Source organism: Ochotona curzoniae, unplaced genomic scaffold (genome assembly GCF_017591425.1).
Source record: "Ochotona curzoniae isolate NIBS_2020 unplaced genomic scaffold, NIBS_Ocur_1.0 contig_2699, whole genome shotgun sequence".
NCBI lineage: Eukaryota > Metazoa > Chordata > Mammalia > Lagomorpha > Ochotonidae > Ochotona > Ochotona curzoniae.
Genome location: NW_024465561.1, coordinates 9,465,582 through 9,475,314, shown reverse-complemented (window position 1 = coordinate 9,475,314; position 9,733 = coordinate 9,465,582).

The window sequence follows — 9,733 nt, the reverse complement described above, 5'->3', positions numbered from 1 at the left end:
GCCGTCACTGCCACCTCCCAGTGTCTGCATCAAAAGGAAGTATGAGTCAGAAACTGGAGCTGGGAACTAAACCCAGCTGTTACAATGAAGGACCTTAACTGGAGTCCAAAAACCTGACCCAGAAAATGTTAACTTTGATTAAGTCTGACCTATAAGTTGGTTCATGGATCCTGTCTCTGATATCATGTGAAAGGTCATCACTAGGATCTTCTAAATTATTAAAACCTTTTATCATTCTGCATTTACACTGTATTCCCGTGACTTCACTTTGAGTTTTTTTTGTGTTTGTGTGTGAAAAGTACGTCTAGACAGGCCTTTTTATTTAGTGTCAATGTCAGATTCCAGCATCATTTATTGAAGATACTCTTTATTCCATCATCTCTTTGTTCTCTCTCAATGCCTTGTTGGATTTTTGCCTCTTATGCAAGTTTTAGAATCAGTTTGTAAATATACACAAGCTAACTTAATGGGATAGTAGTTGTGGTTGTGAAGAATCTATAGATCAAACTGGGAAGAATCTTTCTATCCATGAACATGGGATACCTCTTCACTCGCTTTTGTTTCCTTAATCAGAGTTTCATAGTTTTCCTCCTGAAGGTCTTATACATGGTTATATCTAGGTATTTATTTTGGGAATATAAAAGAACATGGTATTTTTGTTTGGTTTTAGATTTATTATTATTTTTTAATTGGAAAGGTGGATATACAGAGAGGAGGAGAGACAGAAGATCTTCTGTCCGATGGTTCACTCCCCAAGCAGCTGCAATGGCCGGAGCTGAGAGAATCCGAAGCCAGGAGCCAGGAGCTTCCTCTGGGTCTCCCACGTGGGTGCAGGGTGCCAAGGCTTTGGTCCATCCGATACTGCATTCCCAAGTCACAGGCAGGGAGCTGGATGGGAAGCAGGGCTGCCAAGATTAGAACCGGCATCCATATGGGAATCCCGGTGCATTCAAAGAGAAGATTTAGCTCCTAGGAATTTTGTGCTGGACCCAAAAAATGGTATTTTTTAAAATTTCAAATTCTATTTATCTACTGCTAGTATGTAGGGAACCAGTTGGCATTGCATATTGACCTTGTTTTCTGCAACCTCATTATAAATCCTTATTCGTGTCAGGAGGATTTTTGGTTCAATATTTAATATTTTCTATAAATATTATTATGTAATTTACAAACAGTTTTATGGTTTCCCTCCAAATATGTATACCTTTTCTTTTTTTATATACCTTTTCTTTTGTATCTTATTACATTAACAGGAACTTCTAGTACAATGTTAAAAAGAGACGGTGGGACGGGACATCCTAGCCTTGGCTCAGATCTCAGTGGGGAGACTGAATTTCTCAACATTAAATAGTTGCAGAATTTTTTGTAGATATTTTAAAATCAAATTGGGCCTGGTGTGATGGCTCAGTGGCTAAATCCTCTCCTTGCATGCACTGGGATCCCATATGAGCACCAGTTTGTGTCCCACCTGCTCTACTTCTCATCCAGCTCCCTGCTTGTAGCCTGGGAAAGCAGTAGAGGATGGCCAGAGGCCTTGGGAACCTGCACTCAGGTTGGAGACCCAGAAGCTCCTGGCTCCTGACTTTGGATCAGCTCAGCTTCAGCCATACTAGCTGCTTAGTGAACCAGCAGGCAGAAGATCTTTCTGTCTGCATCTGCTCTCTTTTGTTCTACCTTTCCAATTGAAACAGAGAAAAATCCTCTTTTAAAAGCATCAGATGAAGGAAAATCTTCCTAGTTTACTGAGGGTAGTTTTTTTTTGTTAGTGTGATTTACTTGAAAAGGAAAGAGAGAGTAGAAAGAGGATGAAAGCTTCCATGCACTTCCCAAATGTTTCCAGGAGCGAGGCCCGGGCCCAGGGCTCCGTCTGAATTGCCCACGTGAGCGGTGTAGAAGTGTCAGTGAGTGAACGTGGTCTCATGCTCTCAGGAGTCATTGTCAGGAAACTGCAGCTGAAGCAGGGCAGCCAACACTTGAACTAGCACTCTGATCAGGAATAAATAAGGGGTGGCTTATCCCACTGAACCACTATACCTGAACTTTTGAAAGCAAAAACAAACCATGAAATGTGTTTTTCTTCATTGTTAATGGTGTGATGAATTAGGTTGATTCTGAGATTTTCAACCAGGCTGTATACCTGAAATGAACCTCACTTGGTTGTGGTGTGTAATTCTTTTCAAAATACACTGGGGGTTCCATTTGCTAATATTGTGTTGGAGATTTTTGCATCTGTGTCCTTTAAAGGTGTTTGGCTAGATTCTTGCATGCGTTTGCCTAGTTCTGGTATTGAGGTAGTGTTGAATGTATGGAATGTATGCAATGAATGTAGGGCTATTGCAACTCTTTATTTTGTGAAAGAGCTTGGAAAGAATTCATATATTTCTTCCTTAAATGTTTGGTAACGTTCACCAGGGTACCAATCTGGGCCTTGTGCATTCTTATTTTGTAAGGTCATGAAGTTTGAATTCAATTTCTTTGATACGGTCATACCCAGATCATTAATTTCTCCCTATATGAGTTTTGGTCACATTGTATCCACCAAGAAATTAGCCTGTTTCACCTAGGTTATCAAGTTGGTGGGCTTGAAGTAGTTCATTGTATTCCTTGGTTATTCTTTTAGTCGCTGTGGATCTCTTGTGATGTTTTCTCTCTTATTTTTAATTAGAAGCAACTTTTTTTAAAAAAAGATTTATTTTATTACAAAGTCAGATATCCAGAGAGGAGGAGAGACAGAGAAGATCTTCCATTGATGATTCACTCCCCAAGTGACCGCAACAGCCGGTGCTGTGCTGATTCGAAGCCAGGATCCAGGAACTTCTTCCGGGTCTCCCACGCGGGTGCAGGGTCCCAAAGCTTTGGGCTGTCCTCGACTGCTTTCCCGGGCCACAGGCAGGGAGCTGGAAGGGAAGCCGGGCCGCGGGGAATAGAACCAGTGCCCATATGGGATCCCGGGTGTGCAAGGCGAGGACCTTAACCACTGTGCCACCGCGCCGGGCCCTGGTTTATTTTATTTATTAAAGAACCCGCTTTTGCTTTGATTTTTTTTTTCACACAATTTTTAGTTTGTTTCATTGATTTCTACTTTTTTCATTTCAACTTATTTTTAAATTTGCATAGCATTATACATATCTGCGGAGTGCAGTGTGGTGTTTCAATCCATGTGTACATTGCGCAATTATCAGGATCATTAGGGTATCCATCACTAGAGACATGGATTTTTAAAAAAAGATTTGTGCAAGAGACAGATCTTCTATCTGCCTGTTCATTCCTCAAATGGCCACAAGGGCTGGGGCTGGGCCTGGCCAAAGCTAGAAGCCAGGAGCGTCTTCCTGTCTGGATTAACCTGGATTACATAAAGAACTCAAACAATTCCAGGAGAAACACGAGCCAGTTTTAATAATGCCAAATACCTTAGGTAGACCTTCTACACTAAAGGGTAGATGGCTAAGTAGATGAAGACACATACCACAGCCACAGTAGAAAGGCATCCCATCGCCCCTTAGGATCCCCTTGGGGCAGCTTTTTTTTGTTGTTGTTGTTTATTTGAAAGGCAGAGTGAGAGAGCAAGCTTCTCATGGTCTACTGCCCAAATGGCTGCAGGTGCCTGAACTGGGGAATCTGCAGCAAAGAGACTGGAGCTTCTTCTGGGTCGCCCATGTGGGTACAAGAGTCCTTATAGTTGAACTGCCTCCCCAGGCAGTTAATAGGGAGCTGAATGGGAAGTGGAGCAGCTGGAACACAAACTGGCACCCATATGGGATGCTAACACTTGAAGGTGGAGGTTTAGCCAATTGAGCCATCATGCTGGGCCACAACCTTTGTTGTGTGTGTGTTTTTTTTTAAGATATATTTATTTTTATTGCAAAGTTAGATGTATAGAGAGAGGAGGAGAGACAGAGATAAATATCTTCTGTCCTCTGATTCACTCCCCAAATGAGTGCACGGGCCGGTGCTGCGTCGATCCGAAGCCAGGAGCTCTTCCCAGTCTCCCACGCAGGTGCAGAGTTCCAAGGCTTTGGGCCATCCTCGACTGCTTTCCCAGGCCACTTCCAGCCTGGAGCTGGATGGGAAAGTGGGGCAACCGGGATTACAAGCAGCACCCATATGGGATCCCAGTGCATTCACGGCAAGGACTTTAGCCGCTAGGCCAGGGCACTGCACCCCATAATCTTTGTTTTAAAGTCAGATATTGTAAGGCTTCGAGCTTTGGTCTTGCTCAGAACTGTGTTAGTTAATGAGGGCCTTTTGCAGTTACAAATAAATTTTAGGGTTTTCCCCCCTATTTTCTTAAGAATGTTATTGGTATTTTTAGTAGGAATTGCACTGAATCTATGGGTCATTTGGGGTAGGGTGGACATTTTAGCAATGTTTATAACCCACGGACATGGGATACCTTGTGAGGGGGAGTGTGAGTGTTTTGCACTGCTCTTTGTAGAGATCATTACGTACTTGCTTAGACTTCATTATGAATGAGATTGCTTTCTTGATTTTTCTCATATTTTGTGTCTTGCAACTTTACTGAAATTGTGAATTTTAATAATTTCAGTGAAGACATTAGGGTTTTCTATTTTTTAAAAAAATGTATTATTTTGTGATACAATTCCACAGGCTCTAGGATTTCTCATCTTTCTCTTCCCGACGTCCTTCCTCCACACTGGTTTCCCTATATTATTATGGTAGTATAGTCCTTCATCAACAGTCATAGATATTCAACAGTTTCATCGGGAGTCCATCTTTGGTTCGGAAGTAGAGATGCATACTGCTTTATATCTTCACATCTGGATATGACAGTCTATTGCACAGTTACTGTATATCCCCTTAAATGAAAAGCCATAAAAGAAAACCAACAACTGGACAAAAAATAGAAAACTTGGAACAACATGATGGCTTTTCTGTTTCTTAAATCATGTCGTCTACAAACAGGAATAACTCGACCTCTTTCCTGTTTGGATGCAATTTCTTTTTCCTTATTGGTCTAGCTAAGACTTACATTGGATAAAAGTGAAAGTGAGCATCTTCATTTTGTTCTGGATCTTAGAGGAAACAGTTCCAGCTTTGTCCCATTCAGTATGATGAAAGAGAAATTGTTGCATGTGGTTCTCACTGGATTGGGTACCTTCCTTCTATACTAATTTTTTGAAGGTATTTCGCATGAGGTATTTTCAAATACTTCCTTTAAAATAAAAATTTATTTGTCCGAAAGTCAGATTGACAGAGAGAGAGAGATCTTCCAATCACTGATGCACTCCTCGGATCGCTGCAACAGACAGGACTAGGCAACGCTGAAGCCAGGAGCCAGGAGTTTCTTGCACATCCCCCACATAAGTAGCAGGGCCCTAAACATTTGGGCCATTTTCTGATGCTGTTCCAAAGCCATTATCAGGGAGCTGGACTGGAAGTGGAGTAGCTGATACATGAACCAATATTAATGATGCCAGACCCAGTGGTGGTACTATTTTTTTAAAGATTTTTTTTTTTTTTGAAAGGCAGAGTTACAGAGAGATGTTGGGGGACAAGGAGAGAAAGAATGAATGATAATCAACTGCTGGTTCCCTCCCTAGAGTGGGTGGGTGGGCTGGAGGCCAGGAGCCTAGAGCTGCTCCAGCCAGGTCTTTCACGTCGGGTCACTCTTCATTACTGTCTCAGGAACATACGCAGCGAGCTGGGCAGGAAGTGGAGTGACCTATGAACTTACACTCTTACAGAGATGTCAGTATTGCAGGAAGTGGCCCAACCCGCCTGTACAATGTCGGTCCTTGGTTCAGTGTATTGAGTGTAAACATTTATCCACAAATTGGGAAAGGACGATCTATTTCAAACAAAGGTTTACCATGGCATTAAAAAAATTTTTGATGTCCTTGCAAAACAGGACTTTGCCTTAAATGTGTTATTCTTATAAAATAGTTTACACTTCTGAGACCCATAATCCCTCTTATGCAGACAGAAGAGGGGAACTTCAAGAGGTTCATGGCAAATGAAACTGAAAGATATCTATTCTGGTGCAAAAATTTTTAAATCTATGTGGTATTCTCTGCGAACTTTGCAACATTTTGTGGTATAAACACACACACAAACGTGCAAATAGTACACTAACCCCTCACAGTTTAACACTGTATCCTAGCAGGAGCAAGCTCTGAGGTTTAGCAAAGATGACTGATATCCCGTAGCTCATCGTTGTCAAAGGAGGGTCTGGCATAAGCCATCTGTGGCTCCACACAAGCAGGAACAGAAGTTACCCACGCCGAATGAAGGGCAAGGATGCTTCTCCAGGTCTTGTCGGAACTGGTAGAGCCTCAGCATGCTTCCCGGGGAACCACGGCTCCAAAGTAGGGCACTCAGAGGCCTTGCAGCTGCTGCTGGTCCCAAAGGCCTTCTCCTCCTCATTGCAGGAAGCAAGAAGCCCTTGCTCCTTGGGGTTCCAGGCCACACAGCTGATGTTCTGGGAATAGGCCTGCAACCAGGCTGTTGAGGAGCAGGTGGGCTGCTGCAGGCTGGAGCTGGCATCCTCCTGCAACATTTGGAACAGCAAGACCCAAACTGGCACTCCGATAGGAGCTGCGGGGCCTCTGTCAACTGACACCAGCTGTTTGTAAATGGCCCTGGAGAAGAGACAGGACTGTGCAGACAACACTCCAGCTGTGGGCAGGGCCACCGCACACTGGCCCTTGTTTGTGACCTGGTAGGTCCTGGCACCAGTTGGCACTGTACAGTTATCACCACAGTATGCCAGGTGAGGCCCACTGGAGTCAATGGCCCAGCTCCACACGGTGGATTTTCAGCCCTCGAGGGTGAGAGGAACACGCAGTCTCCCTCTTCCGGCAGGGCTCCACAGCGTCACGGCAGAGGCTGACAGCTTCTGGGCCAGATGCCAAGCCAAGTGCTTGACGGCCTGTGTTTGGGAGTTGAGGTTTCTGAGACATATCCTCTTCATTAACTTCTCAGGTTTTTGCTTTTTGTTGAGATATGGTGACCACTCCAAGCTTTTTATATGCTAGCTCAGGAGGTGGTAGGCTGATTCTGTCCACCATTATTTTGGCCTTTTGGGAAAAGTATTTGTAAATAACTTTCCTTTGCTTTTCCTCGCAATCATCTCTTAAAATGTATATTAACACGTATATATCCTTAGTATCCATTCGTGAACCCGCCATTTGTATAGCTCGCTTCGTTACGCTCTGCACTTCGATTTTGCCATTCGATTCTGTTTGCCTTCAACCTGTAGAACCTTCTTTATCAATTCTCTTCCTGTGGTGTGCTAGACCAAGCAGGGTCCTTTGTCTTTTCCTGAGCAAAGTGTTATTTTGCCTTTAGTTTTTTTGAAAGATATTTTTTTGTGAGGTGTAGGATCCTAGTTGATAGAAGTCGTTTTCCTCTCTAGAACACATTAAAGGTAGTTTTTCGATCTTTACTTCGGGTACTGTCTAATCTTTATTACCCTAGAGCTGATGTATTATTTTCCCCACCAACAATTTAGTTATGGTGTGCGTGTTTTTCTTGTTGAGATCTGTTGAGTATCTTCAATATGTGTATTTATAGTTTTCATCAAATGTGGGAATATTGTAGCCATTATTTTTTCCTTTTTCCTTTTAAAGATCTATTCATTTTTATTTAGAAGGCAGAGTTACAGAATGAGGAGGAAATACAGAGATCTTTCATTTACTGATTCACTCTCCAGATGGCCACAGTGGCTGGAGCTGACTGCTCCAAAGTCAAGAGTCAGGAGTTTTCTTTTGAAACCACATGAGTTCAGAGGCCCAAGGACCTGGACCGTGCTCTGCTGCCTTCTCAGCCATTAGCATAGAGCTGGATCGGAAGTGAAACAGCAAGACCCAAACTCACACCCCTTTGGGATGCTGGCACCAAAGGCACTGGTCCCTGTTTCTTCTTAAAACACAGACACAGACACACACAGAAACAGATTTATTTTTTTTTAATTTTAATTTTTTATTATATATATATTTTACAATCTTTACATAGTTAGGGTAAAAAGGTTTAAGGGCTATAGGAAAATGGGTAAGACTATCATTTCCACATTGTTTCCTTCATGTTTAAAGGGGAATATTAAGGGAGAAGGCCCACCCAATTTCCATCCTCCCCAGGTCCCGGATGCACTTGCACCTGATGGGATTGTAAGGTATGTTTGCTGAAACTGAGAAATTACTCCAGCACAATCCTATAACTGCCCTGCAGTCTCAATCTGAATTCTGCCCATTCTTCCACCAGTGTTCCTTTCCTTTCCTGGGTCTGTTTGGGTATGTGAAGGCATGTCCTCAATGATTCCTTCTCTGTGACAATTTTTCAGCTTTTTGTTTTCTGTGACAGTCACACTTTTGAAGTGCGTTGGCCCGGTCACTTCATGGACAGTGTTTCAGGGGAATCTCACAGAGACCAGAGTACCTTTCTTGGCACCTTTCTAGGATGCTAATGTGGGTCCCATGTTAAGTTGGTGCTTGGTTGTTTTTGCCACTATCAGACCGGTGTTTTGCCTAAGTTCCTTCTCTCCCAAAGCAATGTCTCTTTAAGAGAAAGCCAGGTGGACTGCAGGACTCTGGTCCCTGCTGGTGTGCTTGGCGCTTGGCCTGGCCTGCCTGTATTCCTGGTGCCAGAACATACGTGCATCCTGCTATGTCGTGTCCAGTTTGCTGTTTCCCCGGGAAAAGGAGGTTCCATACTTCCCTCTGTATGTTCCATACTTCCCTTCTGACAGCAGAAGGTGTAGGCCACACCTCCTGATGCTGAATTCAGGGCCTGTGATTTCCTGCTTTGTAGGACTATTGAATTGTAGGGAAACAATTGATTAAAAGAGAGAACATTGGGAAACCTTTGTAGTGTGGAGCCAGGGCTATTTGCAATCCTGCCCGGAAGGCTCAGGGAGCAGTTGATATAGAAAGGATCAGGCCAGAAGGTTTAGATAAAGTCAAAAAGAGGTGCTTCCTCCCTGAGGCTGGGGACAAGAACTAGCAGAACAGGGAAAGGAACCTGCTAGAAAACTCTCTCTTGCTGTTGATATGTAAATTCCTCAAGCCCTCCTCCCTTCTGCCTGTGTGACCCTGTCCTTAACAGTCTGTTACTGGGCCTTGTGCAGTAGCCTAGTGACACGTCCTTGCACATGCTAGGATCCCAGATGGGTGCTGGTTCTAATCTTGGCAGCCCCACTTCCCATCCAGCTCCTTGCTTGTGACCTGAGAAAGTAGCTGAGGATGGCCCAAAGCCTTGGGACCCTGCACCCGCAAGGGAGACCTGGAAGAGGCTCTGGGCTCCTGGATCTGGATTGGCTCAGTTCCGGCTGATGTAGCTGCTTGAATCAACGGACAGAGGATTTTCCTCTCTGCCTCTCCTCTCTGTATATCTAACCTCCCAAAATAAATCAACAAATCTTAAAAAAGAGTCTGATGCTGTTACTAAACTGTTGACCGTGAGTCAGTAGTCCACGTGTCTGATTTTTGGCTTCCTGCATTAAGTCCATTGCTGCCACACGGCGAACATCAGTTCATTTTTTGGCTTGCAGTTCCTCAAATATTTTTTAAAAGATTGTTTTTGGTTTTATTTGAAAGGCAGATCTTACAGAGAGCATGAAGGAGAGAATGAAAGAAAGAAATATTCCACCTGCTGGTTCTCTCCCCGAGTGGCTGCAATAGCTGGAGCCGAGCCGATCTGAAGCCAGAAGCCAGGAGTTTCTTCCGTGTCTCCCAAACACACGCAGAGTCATCACATGGGCCATCTTCTACTGCTTTCG